The 16,053-nt window shown below is 38.3% G+C and overlaps 2 long non-coding RNA genes across 2 annotated transcripts in view; both read right to left on the bottom strand.

The window, feature by feature from the left end:
- Nucleotides 1-16,053, bottom strand: part of LOC141479991 (uncharacterized) — a 489,980-nt gene that overhangs the window by 23,113 nt on the left and 450,814 nt on the right. The window lies entirely within an intron of this gene.
- LOC141480039 (uncharacterized) lies at nt 6,585-8,204 on the bottom strand. The gene is made up of 4 exons (XR_012464129.1): nt 8,058-8,204; nt 7,387-7,443; nt 7,185-7,322; nt 6,585-6,735 (listed from the first exon to the last, which is right to left on the bottom strand). It is a non-coding gene; the product is annotated as an uncharacterized lncRNA (long non-coding RNA).

Genomic DNA, 16,053 nt, shown 5'->3' with positions numbered 1-16,053 from the left:
CCATTCTGAACGAACTGTCAGAACTATTCAGGACCAGGAGCCTGGCCCCTCTGCCCCACGCAAGCAGGAAAACCAGCCTCCCACTAAAAAAGTCAAAATTCCACCAATTGTCGTTCGTCAGAAGGACAAATGGGTTAAGCTGATCAAAACAGCAGCCGAGGAGAAAATAAATTTCTCCAAAGCCGTCAATCTTCATGACGGCATCAAAGTTCAGCCCTCGACTCCTGACGATTATCGTCGATTGTCGAGACTCCTTGTGACGGAGAACATCCCCCATCACACGTACTCCCTCCCTGAAGACCGGCAAATCCGTGCCGTCTTCAGAGGATTACCTGAGCACTTCTCAGTCGACGACATCCGTGAGGAGTTAGAAGCCAGAGGCTTTGATCCCTCCTCAGTAACAAGGATGAGGCGAGCAAACAAGCCACTACCCATGGTCCTAGTACTGGTCTCCAAAGACCAAAAGGACATATTTGAGATCAAAGACCTCTTGAGTGTGAAGGTGCAGGTTGAACCCCAGCACCCCAAAACTTCGGTGGGTCAGTGCCATCGCTGCCAACGCTTTGGCCACTGCCAAAGGAACTGCATGGCAGTTCCAATATGCGTCAAGTGCGCCGGCAGGCATCTTACCAACGCCTGCAAGAAAGCAAGGACTGACCCCCCAAAGTGCAATAATTGCAAAGGGGTACACACTGCCAACTATAGAGGCTGCCCTGAGTTTCCTAAGGCTCAGAAGTCTAGAGGCAAGCCAGTTAAAAAACCATCTCCCCCAGGCAGACCTGCGGGGTCTGGTCGTGTTAAGGAAGGAGTTAGTTTTGCCAGAGCAGCATCCAAGGGTGCAAACGGCTCGGCAAAGACTGCTCCTTCTCAACCTATGCCCTCACCTCAGACTCAGGGGGCTTCAGACATCTGTGCCGCTTTGGAGCAGATGAAGCAATTATTCTGCAAATTCCCCGTGCTCGAAAAAATGTTCACGGTGAATAATAACGTGCTAACCGGAACCGCCAATGTCTAGACAACCGACATTGCCTAGATCTTTGAAGATAGTCTTTTGGAATGCCAATGGCCTTCTACCTAAGAAACTCGACTTTGAGAATTTTCTCATTGAACATAACATCGATGCGGCTCTAATCCAAGAGACGCATCTGAGGAATGAATCCGTTGTCATTCCAAATTACAAGTTCTTCCATAGAGAACGTATTGGACGTGCTGGTGGGGGAGTTGCCATTCTTGTCAAACGATCCCTCCAGTGTGTCCAATACGGCATTGACAGTGCTCGGTTACACGGAACTGAGGCCGTAGGGGTCGAAATTCGACTGAGACGGGGTTGTCACAGATTAATCTCTGTCTATAACCCTCCGACTAATCTTTTACTCCCAGAATCACTGGATGAATTGCTGATGGGTAGTGATATTCCGACAATTGCTGCTGGCGACTTCAATGCCAAGCACGGACTATGGAGCAGAGCCACCAATCGAAACGGCCGAGCGCTCCATGCGCATGCCGACAGACACGAATATCTCGTGCTGGGACCGGGTGAACCTACGTTCTATCGCGGGCAGTATAGGCCTGACGTACTTGACATCGCGCTTCTCAGAAACGTCACTCTGACCAGCGAAATTTACGTTCAGTCGGAACTGGACTCCGATCATAATCCAGTAATCCTGGTATTGGGTGATGAACTTCCTTCCCCTGATTATTGCATGAGATATAAGACGGACTGGGATGTCTTCACAACTCAGCTCGGAGAGATGCGCGCCCCTCCTGAGGGTCTCCGCTCTCCCAACGAACTCGACGCGGCAGTTCACCGCTTCGAGATCTCCGTGAATGATGCTTTTCGGACGGCCACCTCCAGCGAGGAGTGTCCGCAGAAGAGCTATAATGAGTTTCCCCCTCGTATCAAAGCCATGATACGAGAGAGAAACCGCCTGAGAAGGCTCTACCAGCGAACACTCTTCCCAGGAGACAAAACAGCGGCAAACAGGATGGCCAATCAAGTAAAACAGGCCATCATTGACTACCGAAATGACAGGTGGGAGGAGCTGTTGGAATCCATTGAGCCTGGAGGTGACGAGCTTTGGCGAATCACTAAAAGACTCAAGGGAAAGAAGACAGCTCCCTCACCCATTCACGGAGAGCGCGGAGTATGCTACTCCCCCGCCGACAAAGCGTTGGCTTTTGCTGACTCGATGGAACGTCAGTTTCAACTTAACGTTGACGACAATGACGACATCGACCGCGATATTCAGCTCGAAGATCGGGTTCACCGTATCCTCAGGGAGGATGACGATGATGTCATTCGTCCGGCTTCTGTGGAAGAATTGAAGGGCTACATCAAGGCTGCAAAAGCCAAAAAGGCCCCGGGGGCTGACTCAATAACTAACAAGTTGTTGAAGAAGCTCCCGGAAAACTGCGTTGAGAGCCTTTTGAGCATCATCAACAGCTCCTTGGCCCTAAGATACTTCCCCAGAAGGTGGAAACATGCGGTCGTCGTCATGCTCCCAAAACAGGGGCAGAACCGGCTTTTCCCGCAGAATTATCGCCCGATTAGTCTACTCTCGTCGGCGGCTAAGCTAGCTGAAAGAGTCGTACTCCAAAGGCTCAACGAAGAAGTTGAGGACCGAAATGTTCTGCCTGACGAGCAATTCGGCTTCAGGAGAGAGCATTCCACTGAGTTGCAGGCTCTGAGACTGGTCGAAAACACCATCGCGGAGTTGAACAGGAACAAAAAAGTCCATTTAGTTCTATTAGATATTTCGAAGGCCTTCGACCGCGTCTGGCATGAAGGCCTTCTTCACAAACTAATCGCATTCGACCTGCCTCGGGGCCTGATCCGGTGGATTGGGTCTTTCCTGAGAGGCCGAACATTTCAGGTTAGAGTAGAGGGCTCTCTGTCTGACAACAGAGAGATCCTCGCTGGAGTGCCACAGGGGGCCGTGCTCTCTCCCACGCTATATTCTCTTTACACCAGCGACCTTCCGAGGTCCGAGCATGTGAAGGTATCCCTCTACGCCGATGACACGGCTCTCCTCTCATCTTCCATGGGTCGGGAGCTCGGGATCGTCTATATGCAACGTGCATTGGGCGACCTCGAGCGCTGGTACCTCGAGTGGAAGATCCGAGTGAATCCGGATAAAACTCAGGCAATAACCATGGGAAGAACGATAGCTTCTCCGGCCATGAAAGTGAGAATCTCTGGAAGGGAGATTGATTGGCAAACGCGGGTCAAGTACCTAGGTCTTATTATAGACCGTAGGCTCACCTGGAACCCGCACCTGTTAAGCGTGAAGGCAAAGATCCAGGGTCGGGTGGCAAGCCTGTACCCTTTGATCAATAGAAGATCTAAGCTGAGCCTAAAGAACAAAATCACGATCTATAACATGATGTTCAAGTCTGTCATCATGTATGCTTCAGGCGTTTGGGGACAAGCGGCTCCGACTAATATCTCCATCTTGGAGACTTTACAAAATAAAATTTTACGGATGATTGTGAATGCTCCGTGGTTCGTGCGGAATGAAGCCATCCGCAGAGATTTGAAGCTGCCTTCCATTCAGCAGTCCATTCAGTCGAGGAATCGGCGAGTTTTAGATTATGCTGAAACTCACGAAAATCCTTTAGTCAGGGAAGCTATAGATTACGCTGTAGACGACCCCTCCCGATATAGAAGGCCCCGACACTCTGTCGTATGAGGCCCCTATGTCCTCCGTTAACAGATGAATAATATCTTCATCTATCTCACCCCAGCCAGGTAGGGGTATAACGCGAAGGGCGGTATGGATGTCTAAGGACTTTCATGCCACCATCAAACATCAGTTGTGACCCATTTGTCTCTCTGACAAACTTCAGTTAAAAGGGGAAGGAGGCCAGGCTTCAACCTGAATAAAGTCAAGATGGTTAACGTCATTTTGTTATTCAGTTCAAAGGGGAAGGGAGCCAGGCTTCAACCTGAATAAAATCAAGATGGATTACGTCATTTTGTCTTCAATCGAGGACATCCTGCCCGGTACTGACGATGCCCAATAGTCTAAAACAGCTGTCTACCGGTGGCTCTTAAATTGAAATCGATATGGGAATGATCAGAAAGTACTTATCTATTTATTTTTTGATTTTCATGAAATTATTTTCCAGCAGCTTGACTGCATTAACTTTTCTAGATTTCCTATCATTTCTAGAAACATGAGGATTCGTTTTCCGATGGCATTTCAGGTTAGCTTCCCAAATTTCTGCTACCGCAGTTGTCGGTTGATTGGTCAAACCACCAACACTGACATAAAAAACTTGGCAAGTTGACTTGGGTGTCACACCAATAGGTGGATTTTCGAGAACATCTGAGTCTGGCGATCCAACGAGCGGCTGCGGCTATAAAACGCACGTATCCGTTCATTGCACGAAATTTCAAGGGCAGTGTTGACAACAAGTGGCTTATTTACAAACAAATAATAAGACCAGCTATGTTGTACGCCTGTCTTGTTATCTGCAGACACTCGAAAGGATTCAGAATAAGGTTTCGCCGTATTTGCAGGAATGGTGACAGATACATTTTATTGGTCGATCTTATAGATCTGGCTGACGTCGAGACAGTCAATGCAGGAGGTTGTCTCATAAATTCTTCAAGTTCTTTCTGCCAAAAAGCCCGCTGACGAGGGACGTCACGGCTATAAGAAGGTATCAGATAGGAGCTGATCTATGATTCATCGGATATCTTCCATGAACGGCGCGAATACAATCGTACTTAGTTCATGGAAAAATTGGTTAAGATAATTCACGCTTCAGCGTGATAGCAAAATTACTCTTACCTGGTTTTTTCATGACCTTTTTCTAGGAGGTTCCGGACCCACACTAGCTTACACAGGTTAAATGAGATAACATTATCGATAACGCACCGCAAGAAGAACTCTCGCGTGAGCTTTAAGACGTCGTAGACGGAGGCTGAGGCGAAAATTTGTTGAGTGGAGAGCTAGCGATAACACTAGCGGAGGCGCCTCCCATTGTACAATCGTGAGACCGTGTGGCTGCATGTCTTCTGACATCTTTACTAAGCTCAACAGTACAGTCATCCTTCTGTCATTTTCCGCTCCTCATACTCTTCCCCCTTCCTTTCATCAACCAGACTACGTTTTTCTGAGTTTTATTCAAATTCTCCTTTTTTTTGCTTCATTTTTCATTGTTGTATTTTTTAAATTTATTTTTTCTGTTTTAGGTAGCGATTATTTTTAAAATAAAGATATGAATTGTCAATGTGGTAGAAACCGGAACAAAAGTACAAAAGTACTGGCAAATACTACGAAATTAGTAAAAAATGTATGAGTCTATTGCCAAAATTTTGCCTCACCCCTTTTTTTTTCGTTAATTATTTTAATGGAAAATGCACAATTCAAAACATTGGTATTAATAAATTTGGTAATTTAGGGAAGCAAATAGCAACAAATTTGAATCTGTCTAATCCGTATTTATATACAGGGCATTGTTTTCAAAGCACATCTGCCACCGTATTAGCTGATACTGATAGTGATATTCCTCACGGAAAAAAAAGATTTGTTGAATGAAAGAAAATTCACTTCATTCAAAGAAATAAAAGTGTCATATATGCACGACAAAATATTTTGTTGATGCAAGAAAAAAGAATTCTTGACTTCCAACTATTTCTTCAAGCATATGTTCATTGTATCAAACAAATATTTGATTGAAACAATCACATCCATTAGTTATTTCAATTCAAAGAAGAATTGAATTTAAGTAATATTTTGTCTAATTGATAGCGAGAATGATTTAGAGTAATTCGAATATTCTATTAAACAAACAAAATTAAAGATGGGTGAAATAGTGGATCTGATTGAAATAATCAAATGTATTTTCTATTCGAGTAAAAGTTATGTTGAAGAAACATAATATATCTGCAGGATAATGGAGAATTTTGCTTGTTTTGAAGTAATGATTTTGTTGAACAAATAATGAATACTTGAACGAACAATGTTTATACCTCATTGTGAGTATCTTGCTGATAGAGTAAAGCATTTCGAAAGTTCAAAATAATTATGAATAATGATGAACCAAATGAAATGAAGTTACAAATCAAAATCTTTCCCTCTTGTTTAAATTTGGTTATTGGATTCAATCAACCAAATATTATACTAATTTGAGTACCAGCATCTCGTTGGTAGTAATGGAGCTTCAGATCGGTTCTACTGAAAATTACTTTTCTCTTCTCTAAAACTTCAATATGCTTTTTACCATCAAATCTCCTGCTGATGCTGATTCGATTAGTACATGAAGTTTGTAGATAAAAAGCATTACGTATAGTTTTAGTAAATTGAGAAAAGTACTTTTCGGCAGAATCAGAAATATTATAGTTTGTTCAACAACCCGATTTCTTAATACATGAAATACACTTTGTATCATTTTCTCAACTGGATTATTGATCTACTTACGTATCACGATTTTTTGATCAGCTGATGGGAGCTGATGGGAGTCTTGCGGATAATATTTCATATTCAATACTGATTATGTAAATGCCATGGAAAATTGTTCAATATGAGAATGAGCAAAATATAAATAAAAATCGAGAAATTTCAGTAACAAATTTATTCAAACAATTAATAAATTGTAATAGACTTCTACAAATTTCCTAATCCTAATCTAAAACATTAACATATTTCATTATATATTATTATTATTGGTGATATCTACTAAAAAACAATAAGAGTTGATTTCGAAACCTTTCACTGAAGTAATGTTCTAAAATGAAAGAGAATACAGATTAGTGATTGTCTACATTTTCGCAATAATACTATTGGATCAATTTCTAATAACTAGCTTGGATATTATCTTATAGAAATATAAAAATATTATTATTTTTTTTATACAAATAGAATTTAACAAACGGAGGTATCCTTATTTTTTGATAATAGAAAAAATACAATGACGTACTTCATCACAGAAAAATTTGATTAGAAATATGACTGTGATGACAAAATTTACTTAGCTCTCTAATCATAACTTTCAGGCCTTCAAATCCACTAAATTTGAAAATCCTAGCATTCAATTACTTAGGTACAGACCTGAACAATAATAAGTATCTACAGCAAATCGCAAAAATATATAGTTATTTGAGAAAACTGAATATGTTTTTAATTGTAATGGTATACATATATTTATTATAAAAGTTATGTGAATGAAAGACATACCTCTGTTATATATGATTCTTAATTTATTCCATCAATTGCTTGCTTGATTGAATATTTTTCTTTTGCCAGTTGGGGGAATCATTTCTTTCATTTCTTCATCAGTGAGCCTTTTAGCTATGTATAAGGTTACATCATTTTCTGTTTGAAAAGTATGTGTTTTGAGTATATTAATGGAAGATAAATAATATATGTACTTTTTTACCTTTGAAAACGCCAATGAGGTCATTTAATCCCAAGTTATTAAGAAAATCCTCCATGTCTAAAAATAAAAGAGATTATATTGCATGTTTTGAGTTCGTGCAGTTTTGTTGGATGCCATCATTTCTGTAAATATGTTACAAATAACTTTCCTTTTTCGGTCTTACTGATTTTAATAAAATAATACAAGAGAAAACTGTGATTATTTCACAATGTTCTTTGAAAGAAAAATCTTAAAAAGAGGTATATACTATCATGATGAAAATTAAATCATTTTACATTTTACATTTTACGAAATTTACAATTCGAAATAAAGGTACAGTTCTTCGCTGACATTGTATACCTACCCCTATTTCTGTGGCAAACACCTTAATTGTATTTACTCTGAAAATGTCCAATTCCTCCGTATCCAAAGATCAAAGGTCAACTAGGTACCCAGTGTATGCATACCTACCTACCTCACAATGATAATCATTTCACTCCACAACTTCTACTTTCTTAAAAACAGAATTGAAAACATCGAAGCTTTCCTTCAGTCATTGTATTAAATAATAAGAACTTCAAGCCACTTTTATAGAGGATAGCTATCGAAAAAAATGTATGGCACGTGCTTGAAAAAAACTATTCATAATTATTTCAAATTATGGAATGAAAGAAAGTATATTATCAACATACCTGTGAAAACACTGAAAAACTTCAATCCACGTATAATCAAAAAGAAACTGTAAACCTCTTCGTCATTTCCTTGAAAAACACACAACACATTTTTAATTCTTATTCCATTCGGTTCTTGCGCAAACGCAAATGGTGCCGACCGGCACTCTATTCCTTAGATAAGTATTTCAACTATACCATTTCTTTCAAGGAAACGATTTAATTTTTCAAACCAACAAATAATAAAAATATTGAAATGAAATTATCCATAGGCTTGAAATTATTTCCAAAATTAGTTAAATGTATTGATATGTTTTGTTGAAGTGAAAATAAATATTCAGCTGATTCAATTATATATTAGTGTCAAAACAGCACCCCATACTGCTAAACTGAATTGGAAAGTTTTCATTCAACAGACGTACTTTTGATTTGATGAAATTATATTATTTGACTCAACCGAATTATTTTGAGAACTCAATAAATGTTATTCTTGAAATGATCCACAATTCATTTGACTAAGTAAAATACCTCTTGAATTGAAATATTAGAGAAATCAAAATGAGAATTACAATTTGTCTCCGCAAAATTATCATCTAATCGATACAATACACACGTCGTTTGAAATGAATGATATTTAATCAAAATGATGAAATAAATTTGACTAAATAAATTTCTTTGAAGGAACAAATCCTTTTTTTCCGTGCTGTATTAAAACGTCATGGTGGCTGAAAATCCAATTCGGTGGCGAAAGGCTACATTGAAAATTCGGTTCGGAGACTAGCAGTAATGAAATGAATGTAAATATTTTTTCCATTTCCATATCAGTCGGACCTGGAATAAACTTTTCAAACTTACAGTACATATCCTAATATTTTGAATAAAACTTTTCCAGCAGATTTTTCAATTTGATTTTTCCTAAGCCTTGGAGACCCCTGGCGTCGTCATTCCATTGTTGCTTGTTTTGTTTCTGGGTCGTACAAATATACTCAAGTTTAGTCTAAAGTACCAATACGGCTTGAGAAATTTACATTTTTTTTAACAGAGCCAGACCGAATGCGAAGCTTCTCCCTAGCATGCTTCTGGTCAACATTTAGACATTCAGGAATTCCTTATGCATACATTTTTCTCATATTTAAATCGACGTAAACTATATTATGAACGCGTTTATATGAAATATTCAGTGCTTCAGATATTCTATAGTTAGATGAAATCATGTCGTGAACGTGATGATGAAAAACTGGCCTATCCGATTAGTGTTCGTTATTAATGAAAAATTCATCTCTTTTGAAGCTTGCAATCCAATTTCCTGAGGATATTGAACTTACTCAGTTTTTTAAATTCGATCGACATCCTCTTTTCAGATTCCATTACGCAACCCTAATTTGACTTTTAGACATGAAACTCCATTTTGACACTTGATAAGTTATTCTTCATTGGTGTGGAAACGCAATATTTTGTTTATATACGGAACCGATTCAAGCTACCTAGATATCAGCCGCTTAGTAAGATTCAACCAAAATGAGAGTTTGACAAAATCGTTTACTGTGTATACAAATATGTATACCTTTGGACTGCTTTCAAACGGACTGTCCGAAAGAATTACTGGTTTAAGTAGACGTTACGGTATTTTTTCTCTGCCACCAAAATCTCAAGAGGAAATCTTGACTTTCTTTTACTGCCTTCATAAGGCTCGAACACAGCGAGGCCTTATCCCCAAAAGCCACGACTCGGAATGACAATGTAACCGCAGAACTTTTGTGCACCCCTTTCTGGGAAAATGCATAAGTTGAATTAGTTTTCCCAGGAACACGTTGAGTGAAACCATTAGAAAGTTTTTGTAGCTTGCAAAAGATATTTCGAGAGAACGATTTACTCATTAATGAGTGTTTTTTTCGCTATCGCAGAATCTTTCGCATTCTACATTCTACATTTTATCTTTTTAAAGCCTTCGACCCTGCCAATCATTCCATCTAATTGTCTGTAGACCACACAGTAGTGAAAGAAAATGCACTACAGTTGCTACTAGGTTATTTTAAAAGTTTTGTTAGTTTTAATGTCATGTGATTTTGTAACTCCAATCTCAATAAATGTTTATTCTACTGCGTCATGGTATAAACTGATCGATAGATATTTTTTTAAGGACAAAACACAAGCACTACAGAAAAATCCTTGAGGCGGTCCCAGAGCGGTGCCTGTGCGAAAGTAGTGATTCACATTGGATTTGAATCGCTGAAGAGTGAATCCATTTGGAAAAACGTTCTCAGGACGTTCATTCCACATAAATACAGTTCTCCAGATGAAAGAGTTCTTAAACAGTTAAGTTGAGGTGTACTGAGTTGAGTTGAGTTCCGATATGTACCGCTCTTGGTGGAATCAAATGTGCCAAGTCACTTGAACACTTTCCGTGAAAGTAATTATTGAAGAGAGACAAATCTCTAACCGTTTTTAGACGTTCCAGACAATCAAGGTTGCACGAGATGTTCGCGTCTCCAATCAGGCGGATGGCTCTTTTCTGGATGGAATCCAGCAACTTCACGGTTTGTTTGGGGGCAGAGCTCCATACAAAAGAACAATACTCCAAAGGTGTGATCTGAGCTTTATAAAGCATCAAAAGTTGCCGAGGTGTGTACAGTTTCCTGGTTTGGAACAGTGTTTCAAGCTTTTGGGAAGCAGCCTTTGCAATTTCAGGGACATGATTGCGCCAAAAGACATATTGGTGTCCATTTCAACCCCTAACAAACATATCGAAGCAGAAAGCGGAATTGTTTGACCAGACATTATTATATCCGTTTCGAAGACACTTAGAGAAAACCGATGCCTGGGTTTTCGTAGCATTGAATTGAACCTAGTTACTTTCACCCCAATTCGAAATCACTTCTAGATCCTCATTGAAATATGCAACCTCCTGCTGTCGGTGAAGATGTGCCCCCGTAGCCGATGTCCTGGAATCCAAATGGAATGACGAGACAAGTGTGCTGTCGTCAACAAAGCAATATATTGGGTTTTTAGTTGCTTCTAATAAGTCGTTGATATACAATAAAAAGAGGGTTTGAGACAATATGGATCCCTGGGAAACACCGGCGTTGATGGTGAAAGTATTCGAGAGATACCTATCGACGGCCACTTGCAGAAAACGTTCATTCAGGAAGCTAAAGAGCCACACACAAAAATAATCCGACAAGTCATAGCATCGAAGTTTGGCCAGTAATCCCTCATGCCACACATGGTCGAAGGATTCAGAAATATCAAGAGCAACAGCTTTCGATTCTCCACGTTTCTCCTTTGCGTCATTTCAAATACATAGAAGGTCGCCTGTTAATCTTTGCTTCCGAAAGCCAAATTGATGATCGCTCAAGATGTTGAAGCCTCCCAAATATTCGAGGATATGGTGGTTAACGACTTTCTCAATGATCTTTTATATCAGTGATAGCAAAGTGATTGGTCTATAGCTATTTTGAAGATTTTTCTTGCTCTTTTTGGGAATAGCTGAACGCGAACAATCTTCCAACAAGAACGAAAAACCCCTTTCTTGTAAGACAGGATGAAAAGTCTGCAAAATACTGGTGTCAGTTCATTTGCGCAATTTTTGAGTACGATGACGGGCACTCTATCAGTGCCAGACGCCTTGTTGATATTGAGGTGTTTCAAAATTTGCCTAACTAGACGCTGTCCCAAAGTAATTTCCGGCATTGTCGATTGTAGGGTGGGAATAGTGGGTGGTGTCTTTCCTAGAAAACCTAGTGTGGAGTGGAATGCTAATTGTTCAGCTGGTGGATGTGCTTTTTCTATGGGTGATTGGGATTGGCAAGCAGTTTATCCCAAATTCTCTGATTGTGAAATTCTTCACTTTCATTTATCACAAGTTAATATATCTTCAGAGCTGAAACAAACATCTAGATAGGGGAAATTTCGAAAATGGTCTTGAAGACCTCCCTCCCATTCAGCTGATCTGTAATCCAAAACTTTGCGTGGCTTAGATTGTTCTCCAACATTCATCGGTGATTCACTGAACACTCTTCTATTGAATTGATGACTGTGCAGAAAATATTTGATTTGCAAATGATATACTTCAAAACTCAAACTGATTTCTTCGAGCACAGCCATAAAACATAGATCTACAAAACAAATATGTTACTTCTCCATCAGTACATGAAAAATGAGAGAGCAATCCTCGTTCAAACAATCCAATATATACTGCTCAAATATGAATCGATGAAGTGAGTGAAAGTTGAAAAATGAAATTTTCAAAAGTTTTGTTCGTTTTAATGTCATGTCTTTTTGTAGCTCCATATGTCAATAACATTCTACTGTGTCGTAGTGTACACTGATCGATAGAGACTATAATACTCTATATATTTATGCTGTTTATTTTTCTGAATTTTAATGTTTTGTCTCTTTTCAGCTTATTTACTATATGATGTCCTTCGAAATTTCCTTCTGAATATTTTAGCTTTGAAGATGAGCCCGAAATGGTCGACCTACAGTAATCCCGGGCGAAGATTTGAGGATCATGGGATAACAGAAGGACTGGGCGTGAGATCCCATGCCATTTTTGATGGTTTAAAACGAAAAGTGGGTGCCTCACGATCGACAGAAGTTTTTACGTTTCGAGGTCTCCTCTTCTTTGTTTTTGCGCAACCAAAACAACCTCGTTTTAGATAGGATTGTCACGTGAACAGGAACATTTGGTCCCTGTCTTGTTCTGCATTTGAATGTAAAATTATTTGATTTCAATCGTACTATATAGAAAAATCTCTGGTTTTGCAGATTCAATCTTTCCTTTGCGGGCACTTGGGTCAAAATGAATTATCAAGAGGAAAGAGACATGGTTTGACTATTGGCATCTTCATAAACCTCGAATGACGCTGAGTATTCATGCTCCAACAACCATAAATCGGATAAATCAACCGGTACATTTTTCCGAACCGCTTTCAAGGGTCACGCATTAACTGAGTTAGTTTTCCGGAAACACGTTTGACGGAACCATTAGAAAACTTAATGTGAGTAGCACGCGAACAATATTTTGAATGAATGAGTTTCTCATTACAAAATGATTGTTTTGCATTCTACAATTTTAACAAACTCTCCAAGGGAATCTACGAATTATTTTAGAATATTCGAAAAGTTACGAACTACATTATGGAATCATTAGTTTTCGAATTTCTATGAAATCGATAAGTATTGTAAAATAAACGTTCCAAAACTTTTCAACTCTTTATAATGTATGCCGATAAAAAGAATGGAGTATGTCCAGATGATTTCATCAGAATTGAGTAGATGAAATAACAATGTTCAACAATATTTCATGTTCAATGATTAGTTCAAAATCACTTTGCTCGAATTTGGTAAGCAACTTGAAATTAAAAGGCTACATCTATTTTTTACAGGCGACATGATTTGTCTATACACTGGTGTAGCGACACCAGTGTATAGACACTATAATTTTTTTGTATTTGAATTTAAAATTGCTTTCGGTAATCGCGGATTCCGTTGAGTATCCTTATGGTTTGTTTTCAGTTCAATTCTGTTCATGATTATATTCAACAATTTATCATAATGCATCAATGCAATGTGAATCGCAACTTTCGCACAGGCACGGCTCTTAGAGCACCTTAAGGATTTTTCTGTAGTGTTCGTGCTTTGCCCTCAAAAAAAAACATGCATATTTCCTAGTTTTTATGATGAATAAATGTACTTTGGTTATTTGTCGCATCGAATGTAAAAAATGTATTAATGAAGAATATAAGTAAATAATTGACACTGACTTCTAGGCTTGAAACATTATATATCTTCAGATACACACATTTTCTAGTAGTGTGTAATCCGTTTTTTCACTGATAACTATTTATTCAAGAAAATACAATCGACCCAAAATAGTGTACGACACAATGGCGAAAGGTTTTTCTTTAGGTCGAATAGGTTGAGTATTTCGATTTTCAAACATTCAATAAAATAACTCCATTTTTCACCTTGTGACATTCCAGTATTTCGCGCTGAGACAACATAATCGTTTGAGGTCGATATACCTGAATGAGAGCAAGCTTTGCAGTACATACTCAAGTGGACATTTCATTCAGATGAATAACGATTCCTTTTGAGCATACGAATCCTCGGATATCGGAAAACCGCGAACAATCTATAAGGTAATCCTATTAGGGACTATCAGGCGTATACTAATCTTCATCAAATGACTCTTGTAAAACGGGCTCGTCGCCGCTCACTCTAATTGCGTAATAAATCGCAAGAAACGATTGGAAGCAATCAACAGGCGCGGAGAAGCTATATCCTTAACTATGCGAAGATTTCCCTTTTGGAGTCGTTCGTAATAATACAGTATTTTTCTGATTGAGTGGCATTAAATATAAGCACAAGATGAAGCTACTGAAACATTTTTTCCACTCACCAGATCAGACAATAACTATATCTTTTTTTTTTGTTCAGAGTATAACGCGAACTATTTTATGAAATTCCCTGTATACGTGTTATTTTCAATCACGCTCAATTCATTTCGTACTGTCCTAGTGATGATCTTTACTGATAGGTGCCACCAGCCAACAATGAATTCGAACCTAATATTTATCATTTATAACGTTGTCTACAGGCTGATTCACGGTGGATGGCACATTAGACGTTTCTGGTGAACCAGACAACGGATCACTTTGAAAATTCAATGGAGGGCATATTCGGACATTCTCTAGCCAACTAAAATATTTTCGACAATGCGGTGTTGCCGCATCTATTAGAAAGCAGTAGCAACTTTGATTTTTCAAATGGAACACTCTGTATATAATATTATTTTTGGAATCTCCAACAATTGCCCGACAACTTTTCTTGATATTTCCCTATACCTATCTGTTACCGTTTTCGAAATAAAAATTAATTTCAATTTTTTTCTTCGAAAATCATGACTTCTAAAAATGCCGATATCTTTTAGTTAAGAAGTACTATGATATCGAAATTTGATTTGGAGTTAGGTGATACTTGGACACTTCCCACATATCAGCCTAATCTCCGTTACTTCAATACAGGGTGGTAAAAAAATACAGTTTTTTCGTTTGCTTGAAAAAGTTGCTGAAATTTGATTATTTTAAATGGAACACCCTGTATATTATTGAAAATTCGGAAAGCTGCTGAAATTTGCTTTCTTTCTATGTATATCATACCTATACCTAACTAGTTAAGTTTCGGACTTATGAACATTTATTTGTGAAAATGTCCCTTCAGAATGGTATTTCCATTCGGTATTTGGTAAGCAGGCCATGATTGCTATTTGACAGTAGCGTTGTGACATTCTCCTAATAATATCGACATTTTCGTCACTTCAGAAGTTGCAAATACCTTCAAAACGATGGAACAAAACTATTCAAACGAATTTCTTATGAATTTGTTTATTATTTTTGGACAGTGTGACAAAATTATCAGCAGAACATGTAGAAAGTTCAATGAAATGTATCCGAATCTACCGCCAATGAACCTCAAGAATTTATACGAATTCAGAACAATTTCAATATGTTTGGATAAACTTTAAAAAAGCACCAATGAATGTTACCATTCATTTAAAGTAGAACTCATGTGAATGATATCTGATTTTTATTCCACAACGAATGTTTGAAATACAAACTGAGTAGAGAAAAGTATTTTCTGTATAATTCAGTGTTCATATAGAAGTATTTGTTTCGAAAGAGTTTTTTTCTTTCGAATAATTCAATGTTTATATGAAAGTAGCTGTTTCAGGAGGACTTTCTTTCAGTTTGTGTCTGAAAGTTACTTCTTTGCATGATCTACACATCCATGTATAGAGTTACTTCCTTCCTTTCTTTGGAAGACTCCCTCATCCTTATTTTTTGTATCAAGATGGAGTAGTAGAAAGCCAAAAACTTTCTTTCCCAAAAATCATATATTCCTTTACATAGGCGACTAAATTAACCAATTGAATTGAATACCAATTCAATAGTTCATTGCTCACGTTGGAGAATTTTTGTTATTGTGGTTACTACATATGTCATTCGTCAAACTA

The sequence above is a fragment of the Leptinotarsa decemlineata genome, unplaced genomic scaffold (assembly GCF_025532065.1).
Source record: "Leptinotarsa decemlineata unplaced genomic scaffold, Ldec_3_MD MMD2_P_RNA_scaffold_5, whole genome shotgun sequence".
Taxonomy (NCBI): Eukaryota; Metazoa; Arthropoda; class Insecta; order Coleoptera; family Chrysomelidae; genus Leptinotarsa; species Leptinotarsa decemlineata.
This window is presented reverse-complemented; position numbering and strand designations above follow the sequence as displayed.